At 34.0% G+C, this 22,646-nt stretch overlaps 1 pseudogene; it reads right to left on the bottom strand.

Moving 5' to 3' along the window:
* Positions 1 to 10,324: 10,324 nt before the first annotated feature.
* LOC149538919 (uncharacterized) overlaps positions 10,325 to 22,646 on the bottom strand; it is a 107,434-nt pseudogene continuing 95,112 nt past the window's right edge.

Genomic DNA, 22,646 nt, shown 5'->3' with positions numbered 1-22,646 from the left:
TGACTGCTAAAATCCATGGTGGTATATTAGACAGGAGATGGTATGATAGGAGACCCACTCATGTCCATGCTTTTTCCTTGGGCTTCTAGCTCCCTTCATCTCTTAGTTTCTGCACTAGCTATGTCAGTGGGATCTTGATTTTTTTAACCTTCTTCAGTGACGTGTAACCATGATCCAAATCTTTTATATCAATTGTCCCCTTCCCTTACTGAAGGATCTTAAGGAAGTCCCTTTCTTTAAGTTTGAAGACCACTAAGACCTACATAACAACATCAATAATTAGGAGTCTCTTTTGAAACTCAGTAAGATGCCTAGCTTTCCCTTAAAAAAATCATTGTTCCTAAATTTCCAAAGTAGCCAGAGCATGTCAGAAGATAAAATAAAGCAAAATGAATAGAACAATTTATTTCTACATAAGATCATACTAGAAATGATGTTGTGAAAATAAAATTTCCATCAAAGAAAAAAATGAAATAGCTTCCAAATCTCCCTCGAAAATGGGCAATGGAGAAAAACATGAGAGCCAGATTCATCCCAGTGACATACTGAACATATATTGTTAATTCCCCTTGGTTTTTTAAAAGGAACTTTATGAAGGCACATCCTACAAAGAAATCATAAAATTTTAGGTTATTTCAAGTTGGACCATAGGTGTAGGAGATATTTTTTCCATGTCTTCAAGTCAAGGGAAACGTTCTAGCAATAGTTAAGGCACTCAATGATGGTATAATTGTTTGTAAGGGTAGGATAAATAGACTTGGACTTGACAAGCTAGAAGGGATAAGAATCATATCAATGCAACTAGAAATAATAGGAGTCTAAAGAGTAACAATTATATGATACTTTTACCTCTTGAATAGCATGGTTAACAATGCAATAGGTTCTACTATGGAAGTTAGGTAGATTAAACATGGTTTTCAAACTATCCCATTGAATAATAATACCATCTTTGAATATGTCTTTAAACACACAGATTCCATCTTGAGCCCATTTCTTTGCTAAGAAGCCCTAAACAAGAGCACAAGGTTTGTTATTTTTCTTCAAATTCTAGGATATGGATCCCTTCCTACACCACACATTACCTAATTCCAATCTCTATATAGAACCCAAAAGTGGTCTGAAACTACTCCAAATCTCCCATAATGACTTGAATACATTAGTTTTGTTAACATAAAATTTGATCTTGGGTGATAGAATATCCAACATATCCATGCCATTCTAGAACTTAGCTTGACTAGGACATCCTCTATTGATATTTCTCCTAATGAGGACCTTCCATGGTTCATTTCCTTTGATGGCTTTAGTAATTTATTTTATTTCTAAAGAAACACCTTGAATTCTAGGGTCTTTTTGCCCCAAGCCCCCACTCTCTTTTTTTTTTTGATGCACCAGCCCCATCTAATAACATGACCAGATTCCCCCCCTTGCCATATGACCAAAAGAAGTCTTAGATGAGTTTCTACAAGAATCCAAATTGACCAATATTGAAATACCATGCTAATGAAAAATACACTTTATATCATGAGAGATTTTTTTGACACACTTGGATTCTTCCAGTTAGTGAGAGATACGAGGAATTCCCTTTACTGATTTTTATGGTAACCTTCTCCTTGATCTAACTCCACATGTTGTTAATATTGGGATTAAATGCAAAAGGAATACCTAAGTATTTAACAATATGATTTGGGCCTCCTCCCCACCATATGCTAAACTTGTTGCACCAAGCTGGGGGGTGTTCCTCCCATCCGAGTAGGATAGATTTTCTTGTGGAAATCTTACTTTCTGATGCATTACAAAAGAAATCAAATTATTTTCCTAAGCCCTTCTATCTTTAGCTTTTTTCTGCCCACTAGCTTAAACAAATTCTACCAAGAATGGAGATTAAGGCTCCATTTGTTGACTATGTCCTCATGGTGCCAAATTGGAGATTTATACTAATTAATGATTTTGATTTATTATCATGAAAAATAGGGTGGCCAATCTTGAAGATTTTGGTTGTAATAGGATGTTGACCAGAGAGAGTAAATGGGATAACTTGTACTAGATTGTCTCCTTGAGGTTCAGAACAACTGAAAAAGTATTTATTAAAGTACACCCTATCAAGACCGCAATAAATTCTTCTATCTTTTTTCTACAAGTTCAGCCATATATACCATATGCCCCTTGAATGGGACTTCATACTAGCAAGAGGGTCAATAAGATTGAATTTACTGGTAAATCTATTCCGTCTGTATTCTTCATTAATTTTCTAGTCAAACTTAATTCCTCCACATTTATTTTGGGTCTATTCTACCATATTGAATTCCCTAACCACAACACATGGAAGGTTAGGTAGAGATGGAAGCCACTGCCAAAGATTAATTATGTCATAGAGATCATTTGGGGCATAGATCAAGCATATACCAAATTTAAAGCCATTCACCTTGAAGAAAACCCAAGTGACCCTATTGCAAGGAAAGTATCTCAATTGATTAATACAATTCTTTCACCTAGGTCCAACTAGGATAGAGGTGCCACCTTTTCCTCTAGTTGGGTGTTTGATAGAGAAGATAAAAGCATCTTTCCAAATACATTTATCCAAATTAAAGCCTACAACTTTAACTTCTTGAAGAAAAAGAATACCTACCTCTTTAACCCATTGAAGGAATCTCTTAACAATGTATTTTCTATCAGAGGATCCCAATCCTCTCACATTCTAAGAAGCCAATTTAACTAATCCATCACAGGTTATTATTTATCAGTTTCCATAGGGGAGTGAAAGCTTTTATAGCAATCAAGGAGCTTCTCTCTTGTAATGTTGGAAGGATTGGGGTTCCCTTGAAATTGGTGAGGCCTTCCTCTTTTTCTTCTCTCCACTTCTCCTTTAACAAGTAAGAGTGGGTTTGACTTTCTAGGCTTCTTCCTTTTAGTATCTAAAGGCTTAGCTTTGAAAGTGAAAGAGCCTCACTCCATAAGATTCTTTTCCTTAAGATCCATCCTTATAATTCCATTTGTGAGGTTATCTACATGCACCTCCTTCCTAGTCTGACCAACACCTCTATGGAGATTGGTATTAGCATTTAGTTTCATACTTCCACCATTAGGGTGAATTTACCCTATATTTGGGTGAAGAGGTATTGGAGGAGCATCTAGAATAACTATCAGATCAAAGTTATTTAACCTCTCATTGAACAGTAGGCAATCTATAGTGCCAAGTATTTGAGGTTCCTCTACATCAATATTAACCTCCTTCCCATTGCAATCACTATGAGCCTCCATAGGGTTGTTGGTGGAAGGAGAAGAAAACATAGAATTCCCCCATAAAAGAGTATGTAAAGACTTCAAAGATTTCAAAGACTTATGGAGCATAGCTCTTTCATCAATTCTTTTGAGAGATAACTACTGAGCATTAAGATGGTTATTAGGAGTGAAGGGAGGTTACAACCAAGACTAAAACCCACATTTGAAATCTTAGGCAACATTTCTTGCTCATCCATTAAGTTCTTCTCATTTCACGAAGTCAAATCACTGAAGGTTTTGTGAGATTTGAGATTATCCAAGGAGGCACAAATTCCTTCAACATCTTTCACCCAATCTTTGCTAGTTGGGATATGATGAGGGATCTTTGAGTCAAAACATAAATCAACCTAGAAAATAGTACATTTAAGCTTTAGGGGGTCCTTTAGAGCAGAGGGGGATTTGATGGAAGGGGGGAGAACATGAGACAAGTTTGTCTTCTTCAAAATAGGCCAGTCTTTCATTTTATGATCCTTTAATCTACATAGGTAGCATGGATTAAGGCCTCTTATGTATGAGATTTGACAAAAAATTGGGGATTTATCCAAGTCCTAGAAAATATGGTTAGGTGCATCTATGCTAAGGTAGATAGACAACAAATCCCTCACATAAGAATTAGGTATTAATGTGTTGGAGTAGTCAATTATCAAGACCTAACCAACTGGTTCTAGGAGTTAAGGAAGAAAACTCTAGATATAAGGTGGGAGGTTATTGACCATAACCTTTCCCAAACTTGAAAGGGAAATAATTTCTTCATTAACAACATCCATGGACCATGGCAGGGCTCTAAACTCACATCTACCAATTTTCCAAAATTGACGTTCCACTATCTCTTTTTGGGATTCAGGATTAGTAAAAATCAAAATGAAAAGACCTTTTTGTGTCATGCAACAAAAGGAATAATGGAACCCAAAATTTTGACTCCAAACCTTGAGAAGCCATTCATTCAAGAAATTCCTTAATGACAAGTTAGATGGCTCTATTGCAACAAAAAAATTGCACAATTCCTAATTCTATCTTTCTCCTTAACTAACTCTAATTGTATTTGATCATTAGGCCTAATGATGAAATTAGGGCAAGCTAGGTTCTTACCTCTAGTTTGATCCCTTTGGGCAGCGATGACAATATTAGTACTTGGTCATGACTTGATAAATTGTGCTCCTAAAGGGATGTCTCTAGAACCTTGGAGTGCTTGTTTGAAAGATCTTCAGTTGGCTTATTGTTCTTTCATTCCACTCTCTTGTCCATGGTTAAAGCTCTTTGACGCTACAACTTTTGATGCTTGAACTTTGTTCACATGGGTTAAGGGTTTGTAAAATGGGTTTGACATAGGAGAATAAGTAGTAGCATGAACATTTTTGTGGGTAGATGCCTTATTATAATGGGGGCGGGTATGATTAATGCCACCTCCAAGAGATACAAAAGCCATTAATGGTTGTATGGTGTATTGAAAAAGGCTATATAACCTCTGAGTTGCAGAGCCCTCCTCCATCCTATTTCCTTTCAAGTGTTCTATGGTTGTCCAAGACAAAATGTTAGATGTTTTCATTTATGGAAACACTATTATTAGTTAAGTTCTCTTATGTTAAGGATAAAGTTTTGGTATGTCGTGATAAATAAATTGTGTAAGTATACTTAGAAAGAACTACCAAGTGTTACATAGTTGAAGTCATCGAGTTTCACTAGAAGTAGATATATGGTTGTAATTTTGGAGTGTCACATGTTATTTTTATGTTTTCTAATTTAATGGTATTAGTTGGAATGAGTTTTGGGTGAATTACATGTAGTCAGTATGTTATCATAGAACCAAAGTATATGGTAAAAATTTGATAATTAGACAAAGGAATTGAATTTTCTTGACAACTCAAGTACTTAGTAATATAGGGAAAACATCCTATATGTTTACCATCACTTAGAATATTATGATAATAATATTTGGAAATGTGTAACACATTTCATAATTCAGGTCGACTGGACAGAGCTAAGCAAAAGGGTATATAAGGAGATTGTTAGAGTAATAAAGCATTTTCTTATTAATTAAATCATATTGATTTAATTATCAAGTCACTTATTATCTCTAGTTGAATTAAGCTAAAATTTGAGCATATAATAATTATTTCTTTTATTAATTATTATCATGCAACCTAGCACTAGTAGAATTGGCCTCATTTTTTGATAATAATTGGTCAAATTTTTGACTCATGTTGGTTGAATGATCTATAATTTTTTTTGTCACTATTTTCTTCATCAAAATTTTGACCAAGTCTTGTGAGCATTGGAACTTTGATGCAGAATTTGGTCAAAAATAGCCTCCATTGTTAATGAGAATTGTTGTTAAACTTTTGACCAAAGCATCAACCATGATGCCAAATCCATGATGAGATTGGTCAAAAGTTTGACCAAGTTTGGTTGAAATTTTGACCAATACTATTCCTCAATCGACAAGGATGCCAAACCCACCATGAAATCTTGGTTGATGCATTGGTCAAAAGTTTGACCAAACTTGGTTAAAAGTTTGACCAAACTTGGTTAAAAGTTTGACCAAACTTGGTTAAAAGTTCAACCAATGCTTACCAACATTGGTCAAAATTTCAACCAACATGTTTTATTTTTTAAAAATTGCCTAAAGATAAATATCCAAAGTAATCATCGATGGTAGCATAGTTGGTGATTAGTTTGGATATTTATCTTTACATCTTTGGTGGGCCTGCCACCACCTTGAGATGAGATTTCATAGACCTATATTGATGGCACTTATAGAGACATGATATTCTAGTATGACATTGTTCCATCTCCTAATTGGGAGATGTTGGGAGTTGGCCATTAAATTAGTAAACATCTATTAGATCTTGTATATTCTCATATGTGGGGAACAAGTTATGATAGAAAAACCCTTGATATCTAACATCTATGAGCTATGCATCTATAAGGTTATGGTAGGTTAGTGGATGATAAAGGACATCTCTACTTGTGGTTGCTTGAGTAAGGATGGTGCCAGATTCTATTGATGTGGTAAATTTTGATGACCATAGTGGCACTACAAGTGGCTGCAGATGGATGATGTTCCCATCTATCAGGTCGTCCCATTCCCTATATCTAGACCATTGAGAGGGAGAAAATATACATGTGAGTTAACCTTATCCCATTGATGCTTATCTCCCTCACACCCACATACGTTCATAAAAACCAGACAAAAGGAACAAGGAACTAATTTTCCTTTAGGTCCTTGTTCTAGGAACTTAGTAGTTTGTTCTATGTGCATTTTAACATTTCACATCACCCTATGATGAATCATCAAGCAGATAACATAGTTTGAACTGAAATGTTAATGCAAAAAAACATATACAATTTTATCTACACTTTTTATGAATAACATTGATACATATTTATAATTAAGATTGGACATTGAATGAGTAGAATATATCAAAGGTAAACCAAAACAAACATGATTGAATCCACACACAAAACAAAGGGTGCCCACCACGCTTGATATCATATTCATAAAATGATTGAAGCTCCTATGACACAAGGCCTCTACCAAATGATTGAAGCACCAAGTTCAATCTAGGTCAATGCATTTGTATAATTATAGATAGCTTCTAGGAAAAATTGTTTTCACTATTAGAAAAAGTGCTAATTGATTCATTTTTTACATCATATGTTTTATACTACAAGTCATCATTTTGTCCTAGATAATTTTCCAACGAGCTCACACTAAATAAAACCTAAAAAGTCTTTCACAATGCAAAGACCTCAAATAGAATTTCATTAAAAAATATTCCTCACTACTCTAAGAAACTAACACCTGTGATGAAAAAAATGATTAAATACACACACAAAAAGAGGGTACCCATGATGCTAAATATCATATTCATAAAATGATTGAAGCTCCCAGCAACACAAGGCCTCCACTAAATGATTAATGATTAAGGCACCAAGATTAAGATGACCCATGCATTCATTTAATTACAGATGGCTTCTAGGAAAAGTTATTTTCTAGTGTAGTATAATTGCTAATCGATTCATTTTCAATATTATAAGTTTTAGATCACGCATCACCATTATATTCTAGACAACTTAGCACCAAGCTCACACTGTATAAAACCCAATAGGGCTTTCATAGTGCAAAGACCCCAAATAGAATTTTATTAAAAATGTTCCTCACTACTATAAGAATTCAAGCTATTATTTATACTCATAGGCAAACAAAATGTAATCCATAAGCTGAAACTCTAAAGTTAATGCTTCTCCTGAGTTCACAATTTCCATTTGAAAAAACAAGTTTAGTGAAAATAATTTGAAACTTTCATAATTAAACTAATTTAGACCAGTTTAGGAAGACAATATAGACACCACAAGTTAGACATTAGACATCTACTATTAGATTCATACAAGCCATTGCACTTTCCTCAATCTCAAATATGGCATATTGCAAATTTGGAATAGTGAAGACACCAAGACTGCCAAGAATGAAAATTTCAAAAGAAAGTACCCATTTTATCACCACTTTGAAAAGGGGTAATAAATTCTTTTACAGGAACATGAATTGGAGAAATAGGCAAATATAAAAATTAAATACAAAACAAAGATGACATGGTACCGACTTTGTAAACATTAAAAAAACTTCAATATCATAAACATCCCAATAATATTTTACTTTTAAATGGCACCTACAAAAGAAGAGGAATCATACCATACAAGAGTGCATCCTACCTATGGATACACTATATAATTCCTAAAGATATTGCAAAATTTCAATAATTTTAGTAGTCTTGTTGTATTGACATCAACTTAGGTAATGTGAAAATTAGTCTAAATAAGAACCCAAGCCATTTCAATTGCATTCAACATCTAGAACCTTGTAAATGTTCTGGATTCCCTACAAATAGAAGCATAACCCCTAGTAGAATGTCTAGAACATGGACCATATCCTCTAGTTGGGGCTGAGTGACTAGCACTAGACCATAACCTCCAATAATGCCATAATGACCACTACTTGGATCATAACCTCCACTAAGGCCAAAATGTGCAACACTTGGACCATAACCTGAAAAAGTGCCTGCAGTTGGACCATAACCTTTGGTGGAATGACCACCATGCCTAGTAATTTTCCATGGGGAAGTGTACATAGAGTATGTTTCAATGTCTTCCATCTCATTATCAACATTCTTTGCCTCCTTCCCTACATCATCATTCTCATGGTCTTGCCAATACATAACTTAAGTAAGAAAATTTGAAAATTCATATCAAGCACTATTACTATTTCAAGCTTACATAGAAAAAATAAAAATCAATCATTACCTCATGTCGATGTCTAGAAAATAAGAAAGCATTTAGTATTTACTAGTTTATCTAAAAAAAACTTATAAAAGTTGAATTATACTTACACTAAGTCACATATCATTGTTAGAGAAGTCATTGAGGTCAGCCAAAAATAAATCTACAAGAGTGGCCTGCAAGAGGGACAATTTGAACTTAGATAAGTCAATAGAATATAGTCTACATGAAAGCAAAATAAAATATATAACAAGTTGTAAGAGGAGGAGTAATAGAATTCAGATATTAACATCAGAATCTTTGGGGCACTAAAGAATAAAAGAAAAATTGTAAAATACAATAAGCAAAAATAACACATTCTTGAGTTGAAAGAAATTTACATAGTTCATATATTGTCAAAAACCTATACCGATTATATGCAATCAGTCAACTTGAAACTTGAAACTTTGCAAATGATCATGTTTCACTATAAAAACATGTACTAGAAAGGCCAACATTAAGAATAGGAAAAGTTTTTAAAATGGGACTAATGTATTAGGCATACATGACATCTTCAAAGTTATCAACAAGTTTATTACTTTGCCAATCTAGTTCACAAAACTGGCTTCATCAACACCTGATCTAATTTTATCCTAGGATTGTGCACCCTTAAATAGGAAATATCAAGACTCAAAATGGAAAATCTACTAAATAAAGAGTTTTAATCCTATAATTGAAAAAAATACTACATAAGAGCAACTACTGAATTTGGGCAACCATGAATAGAAACTACTAACAAAACTCATGTTCTTGTTTACTGCAGGCACTACTAAAGTGTACCTAGGTTCCACATATGCATCCTATTGGAGGTGTTGTAATCTAACACTATGAGCATAGTAACTATGAGCTCAAATTCAATAGTTGCTTCTTTTTTATCTGAGATGTGACTTCAGAAACCCAACTAAAGCAATATCCTGAAGTCCTCTTCTTGTCACCTACATCTCCTGCCTAGTCAAAACCCATAATTCCCTGCAGCATCAATTCATCATTCCTTAAATATCTCATACCAAAATGTATTGTGTCCTTCACTTGCAATAACTCATTGTATCTACCTTAACCATAATAACCCATTATATCTACCTAAATATCTCATCACAAAATGCTTATCTAGTCAATTATTACATGGATGCATTGAGGACCCAATCAACTGCCACTATAACCAAACAATCTTCCAAATTGAATCGAACTCATCATACAACTTCAGATTTAGTTTTGTTAGATTATTGCTTATAGAGTTCAACTAAAGTTTTATTAAATATGGATACAATGGATACCACTCCTTTATCAAATATGGTGATGCTAATAATGAATGAATTGGAGGCAATCACTAACCTCAAGGTTTAGTTCTCTATAGTGTGGTAACTAAGGTCCCTAACTCTTGGTTGTTTGTATTGTTTCAACCTTCTCATTCTCATAGTTATTATATGGTAATGAAAACCTCTACCTCTCCTACAACTATATTGTCCTTTTGAAAGTTTGTAATGGGTGAGGAGACCATATTGACTTATTGACTTAATCTCCAATTGTTTTGACAATGTTACACTAATACTTGTGACTTTAAAGTTTTTAGTACAATGATGATTACCTAAAATTGAAATTTGATATATTTTAAATTTATTTTTATTAAAAGAATATAAATATGCTAAATATGATGCATCTACACTATTGATCACTAGTCTAACTCATAGACCTTATCTTTCACATGAAATTAAATCTATCTTTGATACCTTCTCTATTTTACATAGGAATACAAAAGTTCATTCCAAAAATCAGCTACACCCAGGTTACACCAATGGCTATAGTCTCCATTGCCACTACCACCACCATATTGAGAGAGATGTGCATCCTTGCATAGCTAGGACATTCCTATTATATCCAACAAAACAAGAGGAAAAATTGTGTTGTTCATAACTTATTTTAGGATTGACATATAAAATGGTAATGGAGAATTGTATGCAAATGTGCTCTATAAAGGCTTTGTATCTTTCTCACACCTGTATTAAAATCATGCCAATCATGTTAACTGGAGTTCAAGTGGACATGTTTAGATTGAAATTAATCATGAAAAAAAATTTAGGGCTTGACTGTGTGAATTAATTCTACCAATGTAATGAATCATAGTTTATGATCTTCTCTTTGCCTACTATTATAATTTCTTTATTCTAATGATAGATCATGGGGTATGATAGACAACATTCATGGAAATAAGTTTCATGCAATCAAATTATGATAGAAATTTTATCATGAATAAATAATAACTCTAAATAATGTAGTGTGATTTACTATAGTGCATGATAATAAAAAATTAAAATTTTTTGAGTAAAATTAGAAATAAATACCATATAAGATGACTAACCTTGAATGGCAAGGTCCCATGGTGCTAAAAAAACACCATTGGTTTCTTTTTTATAAGCAACCATTTGGTCTATACTTTTGTACGTTGTACTGCCTTCCATGGCTATGTCCCATATGTTTATACATAATTAAACATTGTATCATATCTCTATTTGTCATGAAAAATTCATTCAAACCTTTCCGTATAGCTTGAAACTATTTCAATTAGATTAGAAATTTTCTTTTCTCTTTTTTCATTTTGATGGTGGATTGTAGAATGTGAATATGAAAATATTGATAGAAAGATTCATATAATCTGATTAAGAAATATTCAAACTAATATTGTGATGATAGATCATAGAACATAAACCAAAGTATTAATAAAATTTAAAATATATCATATAATCTTATGTTGTTCCACTATTGCCACCATTATGATCCCACCAATGTGATGACACAAAAACCAAGAAATCTACCTCCTTCCAATACTCTCCATTAGTTTGTATAGAATTCAAGTGAAGAATCTTTGTCCCCTATTCATTGGGAGCCTATTGACACAAAATTTTGCACCCTTTCCTAAAGTTTTTACCTAAAGGAAACCTTGTATAACATGGAAACAATCTCAAAAGTGTGGGACTTTGAAAATAGAGATTGAGTCTCTGGAGAAGGTCACTTCCTTAATATCAAGGTGCACCTAACTATTTCTTGAGGAGAGAAGGGAGAAGGAATGCATGAAACCAAACTACTTATTCTAATTGAAGAGGGGTGATACACCAAATAGTATTGTTCAATCTTATCCCTGCCTAAGGAAGCACAATTCATCAATTAATCATCAGATACAAAGATCCTATTTTAGCTTTGAATCAACAAGAATGAAAGAAATAAATCAATAAAAGGAAAAATATGTTGCATGATATATTAATGGAAGAAGGAGATACAATTGAGAATTATATTCATTCACAGGAAAAAGGGGAATTATAGTAACATAGCATAGAATACTACTGCTATAGAATCAGAGAAAAGACTGACCCTTGGAAAGGTTACAAAACTTGCTTTGATAGTTCAAGCATAACTAAGAAAAATTCCATTGGAAGCCAAAACTCAACTACTACCATTAAATTTTTTAGAGAAAAATCATTGCTGAACCAAGGAAGATTTGATCAAGGTACACATCTAGATATAGGAAATTTGATCTTTGCAAGCCTTGAGAAGACAAAAATGATGACTACTAGGTAGATGGATAGACAAAGTGATGGAGGAAAGGAACTGTATTGAAAAAGCAAGGAGAACACCCAAAAATGTGGCTATAAGAAATTAAGGACCTATTTGCCATTAAAGAGCTACTTGTTTCCATGTCTACAACCATGCCAAGTAAGTTGTGTTAGCATTTGAATAATCAACCTCACCACATGGCCCAATAATCTTTCATCATTTTGCCATCAAATCTAGTTTCCATCATATGTTGACCCATTGACTACCTCTACTTGTTCAAAGTTATGCAACTTCAAGTCCTCTTTAACCGCATGGCCTTGCAAAATCATGACTACCCCTATGTATGCCTAATCATTGCTTCAACCATAGTGACCTAATGAGTATTATGATCATTTCTTCATAGTTGATCTATGCCTTGGCATTTAAAACTAGTGACTAGGCAAACTAGCTTTATGTTAGGTTTTCCTAATCACTTTTGCCCAGTCATGTCTGTCTCAAACCTTTTAGTCTTTAAAGCCCTAACTTTGTGAACACAACACTTTGAAGCATCCTTTCCACTTAGGGGACTATGCAACTAAGGCCATGCTGACAGCTTTGCTTAGTCACAATACAAAATGCATTTGGGCACTTAACTGTCATGACTCAAAAAACAAAATAAAAAATAGCCTCTTTGCTAGGTTGCAACATAAAATGTTATAATCAAGAGGAATGACTTGACTACACGATCAGAATGAAATTGACCCTTCTCAATATTACTGCATTTAGGGCATTAAAATTTATTTTACCTATGAAACTATGAAGCCATCAAAATTGACTACCATTTCCTAATTGCAACCTTAACTTAGGTTTGCATTCAACTCCCTACAATACTATGAAAAAGAGGATTGCCACTTTGCAACCCTGACTCTAAGTTAAGCCTAACCTCCTATGACTGTGCAAAAAAGGAAGATCACAACGTCACCACTTAAGTTGTTAACCTAGAGGTTAACCCTATAAATGAGTGATCAAGGCAATCACATCATTGCCAACTTAACTCTAGATTAGACTTGACCCTTTATGACCTTGTGAGAACATGTAAATTAGACTGCTAGAGTTAATCTTTGCATGGTTGTAGCTTGAAATTGATTGAGCTCAAAGCTACCTATGATCATGTGACCAATGGCTAATCACATGGTCACCACTAAAATGTAATAGTTAGCCTTTCAAGTTGCAAAGCCATGGTAACCATGAACTTGAACATTTTGTACCATCACAACCCATTATATGATTAAGTGCTAACTGTCTATGATCGAGCAAAAAGGAATAATCACATCATTGTAGCTTGAAAATCCTCCTTTGATACAAAGTTATAAGGTTTAGGGATAAAAGGATAAGTCAAGATTTTGTTGTATCCCTATTGGTCTACATGACAATTAATGAGTAAGATAATAGACCTAGACACATGGCTACCCCCTGGTTTCATGAGATTAACAATAATTGGAAAACAAGGGGGGGAAAAATGGTTAAAATTTATGGAAACTTAGAGGGGATGCTTGCCTGCTAAGCATGGACCACTGACCTTTGAGAAATCCATTGGGCTGGAGTCACAAAAAATGAAACCTTTACACTGTTTGAAGCCACCAAACTCTGCCTCTTCTATAATTGCAAAAAACTTCAAAAACTCAACTATCTTTAGAGAAATAGATTGTTCTTGTGCACTTATTGAAAATAAGGAAAATTTGAGAAAACACCTACTCTAATATATATAGAAATTTATAGAGGAAATAAAAGTCAAACAAAGCCATTGATTGACTTATTGAAGTAGCTCCCCTTTTTTTCTACTTTGGAATGCTTGATATGTTCAAGCATCATCCTTCTACCATTATGTGGCTAATTGCAATACCATAGTTCACTAGAATATCACACAAGAGGTGGCTCATCTTTACATTCATATCTCTCACTTTGATGAATTAAATCATCCTTTATGTCTTTGAAGACCAAAAAATTGTCAGTAGCCTCTTGAGAGAAACATATTCCTTCCAACTATTTTATTTGTTCTTGCTGCTCAAAATGTTAAGCTAATGTCAACCTAGGTAGGACCTCCTCATTCTTAGCAGTGAAGGTAGGGAGTTTGAAAGGGGCATTTTCTATCTCATCCTTTTCATGCACTAATGAAATATTTTTCCCCCATTGCTCCTTCATACCTTGGATCAAATTTGGAATGACAATGTCTTGTTCATGGATAACATAGATTCTTGGTTTAGGTTCATTCATATTCTTGAATGGATCCAAGTAGTTTTCCTCCCTATCAAAGAGAGTACAATTCATGTCTGCAGGACCAACCATGTAAGGCTCAATATGATTAATATAAATGACTCTGCCATTATGAAGGTCTTTGTGCCATTTCTAGTTTTGAAGAACATTTGTGACCAAGTAGTAGCAATACACCCACCACTAATCTTAGTAGTGAAATCTCTAGATAAGAAAATGACAAAGTGTGTAGGGAGATCTATAACAGTTAAGTCGTACAAAATAGTGTAGCTAGGACATGCATGAAGGGTCACTTCTAAATCTCTAAATACTCTACTATTCTACAAGAACTGTCATCAAATTGAGTAATCCCATTAGTCATAGGCTTATATTTTATTCCTAGTTGATCAAAAATCCTCTTAGGCATGACTGAGGTACTAGCACCAAATTCTCTCATGCAATTATAGATTATTTTATCTCCTATGATTAAAGAGATATAAAAGGGAGGAGGCTTCATTTTCTTACTTTGTCTTTCTTCCTTGTAGGTTTGTGCATGGATGGTTGAATTTGAAGATCCACCCTTCATTGATATAGGAGTAGTCTTAGACTCCTCCTCCTTCTTGCAACTTTGTCCTTTACTTTGATTTTGAGCTGAGGCAGATGCCCTATTTTCTATCCCTGAACCCATGGCATGCATAGCTACAATACTATTGTCCTTCTAACCTCTACCACCAAAATCCTCCTTACCAAAATAACATAAGAAGCACCACCTTGCATTTGAGCTTGATATCCAACATTGGACTAATTTATATCATACTATTGTCCTAAAGTTGTTGGTTCCTCTTATATAATCAAGGCCTAAGAAAATAGAACTTGATCATTGGATTGATAATCATACATGTATCCTTGTTGTTCCTGAGTGAGGTTATTTTGATGAATAATTGCTCGTGACTAATTTTGGGTTGCATAGGGCATGCCATTGAAAGATTTATTTTGGGTCCATGGAGCCTACCCTTGATGTGTTGGCCTATTTGACTTTAAATTTTAATTGCAAGGCTGAGGGGAGCTAACAATTTGGGATTTTTGTCCTTTGAGGGTTGTCACCTCATTTCCAAGGGTCTGGATTAACAATTGCTTCCCCTTCATACTTTGGATTAAAATCTACATCATGCTCTTCAATTTTCCCATCTCATTTGAGGATGTAGAGGCTATTGAGGTTATGGCTAGAGGTTGGCATGTAGATGTGGTAGGAATAGGGGCTACTATAGGTTGATGATTAGGCATATTTAGGGATAGAGGCATTGGAGGTCTTGGAGCCAATTTCCTTCCTTGGATCAATACATTTTCTACCTTTATGGCAATTTCATAAGTAGCTGGCAAGGTGTCCCCTCCAATGGTCTGCAAATTGGTACCAATTTCACTATTAAAGGCTTTGAGGTAATATAAGAAAGCATTACCAGAGGGGGGTTTTACTGCAACATGTATTCTATCCCATGTTTTCTAAAATCTATAGTTAAAATCAGTCATATATTCATGGGGTGCTCTCTTAATAGTAGTTAGTTGTTCTAAAAGTGAGAGGTGATCACTCTTAACTTTAAAATGCTTGCACAACCTTTCACCTAACTCATCCCAGTTAGTAGTTGAATTATGTGGTAATCCACTATACCATTATAAGGCTTTCCCCTTTAGAGATTTAGCTAAAAGTTTGACAACAATATCATCTTTTGTAATACCATGGATATTATAGATATTTGAGATTTCTTAAATATTCTCTAAGGGAGAAATGGAGGTTTGACCAGTAAAATCTGGTAGACTTTTAAGGGCAGCTCCTGGGATATCATGTCTTTGAGCTAAAACAAGAGGGCTCCTACCATTGAAGGTGGAAAAAGCATGCACACTAGGGAAAGCCATATGAAATAATGATCTATTCAGATGAAAAGATGGTACCCTATGTTGTGACCTATCAACATGAGGAGTAGAAAGAGATCTTACAGGTGTATGTGTCACTATTGAACTCCTAAATGGTGATAGAGATCATCTATTTATCTATCTTCTAGGATTTGAAAATGAAAGTTTAGTATATTGAAAAGTACCTCTAGAAGATTTCCTTATTTGATCTTTGGGTATGAATCACAACAACTTTGGTCTAGAAACCAAGATATGGAGATGGAGTTGCCAAGTACTTGAATGTGAGCCTCCTAAAGGCTAAAATTCTAAGAGTAGCACTATTTTCTCAACATATCTTGAAGTTCTTTTCTTTGACACCAGTGAACTAGTAGACTTAAGAAATGCTTCAATATCTATCCCACCAAGCATGCCAAAAATTGTTGACATGAAAGTTTGTATCCTCACCTAAAGTTTTTACCTAAAGACAACCTCGTGTAACATGGAAACAATCTTAAAAGTGTGGGACTTTACAATTAGAGATTGAGTCTCCAGAGAAGGGAGACTTCCTTACTATCAGGGTGCACCTAACTACTCTTGAGAGGAAAAGGGAGAAGGAGATGCATGAAAATCAAACTACCTAATCTAATCTAAAGGGTATGATACACCAAAATAGCCTGTTTAGTATTATCTTTGCCTAGCAATGCACTATTCACCAATATAATCTCAAAATAAACTTATTCAACCTTTGCATTAATTCAACAATTACATGTAGATTAGGAACCAATGAAATGCTATAAGGAAGGAACTTCACTTTATATCATTCAAGGCCAAATAGATATAGTCATGTAGATGGAATAATAGAGGCAATTCATTAACAAAAGAAAGAAGGTTTTGCACTTATATTAATGGGAGAATAAGGTACAACAAAGAAGATATTCATTCATAGGCAAAATGAAATTAGAGTAGTGGAGCATATAATACTACTGCTATAGAATCAGAGAAAAGATCGACCCTTGGAAAGGTTACAAAACTTGCTTTTATAGTTCAAGCATAATTGAGAAAACTTCCACTGGAAGCCAAAATTTAACTACTGCTATTAAATTTTTTAGAGAACAATCATTGCTAAACCAAGGAAGATTTGATCAGGGCACACATATAGATGTAGGAAATCTAATCTTTTCAAGCCTTGAGAAGATAGAAATAGTGGCCATTACCAATCAGACTAGGTAGATGGATAGACATAGCGGTGAAGGAAAGGAACTATATTGAACAAGCATGGAGAACACCCAAAAAGTGGCTATAAGTAATCAAGGACTTGTTTTCCATTAAAGAGATGCTTGTTTTAGTGTCTGTAACAATGCAAAGTAAGTTGTGTTAGGATTTGAATAATCAACCTCACTACATGACCCAATAATCTTTCAACATTCTACCATCAAATCTAGTTTCCATCATATGCTAACCCATTAACTGCCTCTACTTGTTCACGGTTTCACAACTTGAAATCCTCTTTAACCGCATGGCCCTATGAAATTGTGACTACCCCTATCTATGCCTGATCATTGCTCCATAGTTTGTTTTTACTTTATTCCTTTAACCATAGAGACCTAATGACTACTATGATCACCACTTCACAATTGATCTATGCCTTAGCATTTAAAACCAACAACTAGGCAAATAAGAATTGTGTTAGGTGTTCTTGATCACTTTTGCCTAGTTGTGGCTATCTAAAACCCTTTAGTCTTTAAGGCCCCGACCATGTAAACATAACACTTTGAAGCATCCTTTCCACTTAGGTGACTTTGTGACTAAGGCCATGCTGACAACTTCACTCAATAATAATACAAAAAGCATCTGGGCACTTAATTGCCAAGACTCGACAACAAAGGAAAAAAAATCCTATTTACTAGGTTAGAACATAAGATATTGTAGTTAAGGGGAATTACTCAATCATGCGATCAACATGAAATTGACCCTTTACAATATCACCACTGTTAGGGCCTTAACATTTATTTTACATGCAAAGCTGTGAAGCCATTAGAATTGACTACCATTACCCAGTCACAACCTTAACTCAAGTTTGCACTCAACTCCCTATGATGTTGCAAACAAGAGGATCACCACATAATGACCCTAACTCTATGTTAAGCCTAACCTCCTACAACTATGTGAAAAGGTGAAGATCGCAATGTTTCCACTTAAGTTGTTAACCCAAAAGTTAACCCTACGAATGAGCGATCAAGGAAATTCCAATGTTGCTAACTTAATTTTAGATTAGATTTGACCCTTTACAACCTTGTGAGAACAATGTAAATTAGACTCCTAGAGTCAATCTTTGCATAGTCACAGCTTGAAACTGCCTATGATCATGTGACCAATGTCTAATCATATAGTCACCACTAAAATCTAATAGTTAGCCTTTCAAGTTGCAAATCCATGCCAACTATGAAGTACTTGACCATTTTGCATCATTGCAACCCATCAGATAGTTAAGTGCTAACTACCTACGCCTAAGTAAAAAATGATAATCACATCATCACAACTTGAAAATCCTCCTTCGATATGAAAGTTATAAGGCTTTGGGATAGAAGGAAATGTCAAGATTTTGTTGTATCCCTATTGGTCTACATGGAAATTAATGAATAAGATAATGGACCTAGGCATGGCTACTACCCTAGTTTTCATGAGATTGGCAATATTTGGAAAATAGGGGGGCATGGGAAAAATGGTCAACAAAGCCTAGAATAGTTCAATTGAAGCATTATAATCCTACAAACAACCAATCGAATGTTTATAACATGGATACACCATTGCAAAAAAAAAGAAAAAAGATTGAAGTGAATACATTGTACAACTTACCAGAGCTTTTAATGTTGTAAGAGGACTCTTATTAATCGAAGATTTCCTATTGCTTGGAATTCCTACCCAAAGTAGATAGACCATGGAATTAAATTGACCTCTGCTTATTGAGTCCCCAACAAACATCAATCTCTTTCCTCTCAACTTCTCTAACATATCCTTACTATTGAACCTGATACAAGATTTTAAATCTAATATCTACAACTAATAGTTATAGATGTTCTTAAATTGACATATTTTGATCGATATTTCTTGGTGCACTACCAATGTTTGGGTTCTACATTGTAGATCTCTCTTAAGGTTGGTTGGATCAATTTTTAGGTAAATGGACCTTGGATATACAAAGATCAATGAAAATGGATTGTTCATCTTAGCTAAATGGATTTTTTTCAAAGTTTTATATATTTATGATAGAGTTCATTATTTTGGAAGACTTGTTGTAAACAATTTGAATTAGATTTTGTATACTGATTTTATTTATCAACATTGGTGTTAGAACAAAATTGTCAATATGAAAATTTATTTATTAGAAAAACCATTTACTTGTCATTGATTAGAAGAGAAGCCTTTAATAAATTGGCCTAAGCTAGATTTATGATAACCACATTTAAATAGATATACTACTTTAAGTTATTTATCATTAGCAAGAAACTAAAGAAAAGCTATCCATTAAGAATATCTCAAACAAAAAAGAGTTCATTATTTTAGAAGATTCATTGACAAGATTCTAAATTAGATTTTGTAAACTAATTTTATCCATCAAAATTTTATATTATACTCCATGATCTCTTGTCAAAAAAAGTGTCAAAAATAAAATCTACCTATCATACATCAAATTAAGAGAGAACTCATTTACTTATATTGATCAAAAGTTCATCTTTATGAAATTGGCCTAAACTATTGAAAATAAAATTGATTCATGAGAACTACATTGAAAATAGATAGATGACAAGAAACTAAGTAGAAGTTTCCCATCGAGAGGAGTCCTATTTATTAATTATATTTACATGTAACTATTATTTCTGTTTGAGGTAAATCCTAAAAAGTGGTATCAGAGCCAGACAATCATCATTTTTTTTAGCCAAATTGTCGCCATTTTTTTAAATCTAGACCATTGTTATTTTCTTTTTTTTTTAGCGATCCTCTACAGGAAGGTCTCATGGTTGAGTGGAGTGATGGCAAATGAGGATAAGCCGAGGGTTGACAAGTTTAATGGGCAAAAATTTCAATTATGGTAGATGTAAATGGAAGACTATCTTTACCAAAAAGATTTATGGAAGCCATTGGAAGGAATAACCAAGAATCAAGGAACTATGACAAATGATGACTGAGATCTTTTAGCTGGAAAGGCACTTGGAAGAATTTGATTATGCTTGGCACCATCGGTGGCATTTAATATTACAAAAGCAAAGATGATAGAAGAGTTGATGGAAACCCTAGTGAAATTGTATGAAAATCCCTTCACTTCAAACAAGGTATTTCTCATGAAGCATTTAATTAATATGAAGATGGCAGAACGTAGATCTAATGAAGATCATTTAAATGAGTTTAATACTATTACTAGTTAGTTAGCTTCTATGGGTATTAATTTTGATGAAGAAATTAGGGCTCTCTTGTTTTTTGTTCTTTTCCTAAAATCTGAAATGGCTTGGTAATGGTTGTGAGTAATTCTATTTCTGGATCTAATACCCTAAAATATGATGATGTGATCAGTGTTATTTTGATTGAGGAAACTCATAGAAAAACCTTAGGTGGATCTATATCAGGAAGTGCTTTCAACACAAAAAGTAGAGGCAAAATGACTGAGAGAGGAAATAATTCCAAAAATTGTGGGAAATCAAGAGGAAAGTCAAAGGGGAATAGATCCCTATCCAAAGGACTGAGAGATTGCTGGTACTATGGTAAAATAGGGAATAAGAAGAAAGATTGATGGACTCGAAAAAATAATGAAGGAGATAAAACATAAGAGAACAAGGAGGCAAACATGGTAAGTAACAAGTTTGAAGAGGATGCTTTGCTTCTATTTTTAGAAAGTATTGATGATTCATGGGTTTTAGATTCTGGTGCTTCATTTCATGCTACACCTCATAGAGGCTATTTCATTGATTATGTCTAAGGGGATTTTGTGCTTGTTTATTTGGGAGATAATGAATCCTATTAGAATGTTAGAAAGGGAAAAATTAAGATTAAGTTGAAGAATGAGAATCATTGGCTACTACATGAGGTAAGACATGTTCCAAGGCTAAGTAGGAATTTAATTTCAGCAGGGCAACTCAGTGATGAGGGTTGTGTAGTTATTTTTAACGATAAAAGTTGGAAGGTTTTAAAATATTCCCTTGTAGTAGCAAAAGATGTGAAAGTAGGCACGTTATATCTTTGTACAGGTCATATTGTTCCTTCTACTTTAATTGTTTTAGAGAAAAATGAATGTCTAGGAACAATTGCTATAGTTGAGTAGGGAGAACAAATAGCTATTGTAGATTTTGATATAGTGCTATGGCATAATAGACTTGGGCACATGAGTGAGAAAGGTATGAAATTACTTCATTCAAAGAAATTTTTACCATGTCTAAAATGTGCAACGGAAAACAAAAGAGAGTGAGTTTTGTGAAGGCTGGGAAGGAAAATAAAAGTGAAAAATTAGAGCTTGTGCATACAAATGTATGGGGACTAGCTTAGGTAACTTCCCTTGGTGGATCTCATTATTATGTTACATTTATTAATGATGTAAGTAGAAAATTATGGGTTTATTTCCTTAGACAAAAATTTGATATATTTCAAAATTTTAAGAAATGGGAATGCTTGGTTGAAAATGAGACTGGAAAGAAATTAAAATGTCTTAGATTTGATAATGGTGGTAAGTATTGTAGTCATGAATTTGAAGATTATTGCTCCACTAATGGTATTCATAGATAGAAAACTATTCCAAGGACTCCATAGGAAAATGGAGTGGCTAAATGCATGAACGAGACTATAATGGAGCATGCAAGAAGCATGAGGTTGCATGCTGGATTGCCCTTAAACATGTGGGAAGAGGCTATCAATGTTGTTTAATATTTGATTAATAGAGGTCCCTCTACTCCTTTGGATTGTGGTATTCTAGAGGAAGCATGGACTAGTAAGAAGGCGAGTTATTCTTTTCTTAGAACCTTTGGTTGTAAAGCATTTGCACATGTTGATTCTGAAAATAGAACAAAGTTCGAAGCTAACTCAAAGAAATGTGTATTTGTTGGATATGACATTAATGAATTTTGTTATAGGCTTTGGGATTTTGAAAATCATAAAATTGTAAGAAGTAGGGATGTCATATTCAATGAGAAATTGTTGTATAAATATCTGTTGCAGCAACATGAGAAGAAAGAAAATATTTATGTAGTGCTGGATGATACTCCAAAAGCTAATTGTTGATCTATAACAATAGCAACAAAACATACCACACATCCCAACGAATGTTAGATGGTCAACAAGGATAATTAGATCTCCAACAAGATTTTCTCCTTCTTTGTATTCTATTTTACTTGTTAATGCTCATGAAC

This window comes from Cupressus sempervirens, chromosome 9, assembly GCF_028749045.1.
Source record: "Cupressus sempervirens isolate cs-2001-9-10 chromosome 9, ASM2874904v1, whole genome shotgun sequence".
In the NCBI taxonomy this organism is placed as follows: domain Eukaryota; kingdom Viridiplantae; phylum Streptophyta; class Pinopsida; order Cupressales; family Cupressaceae; genus Cupressus; species Cupressus sempervirens.
Note: the sequence above shows the minus strand (reverse complement) of the source record. Positions and strands in the feature narration are given on the sequence as shown.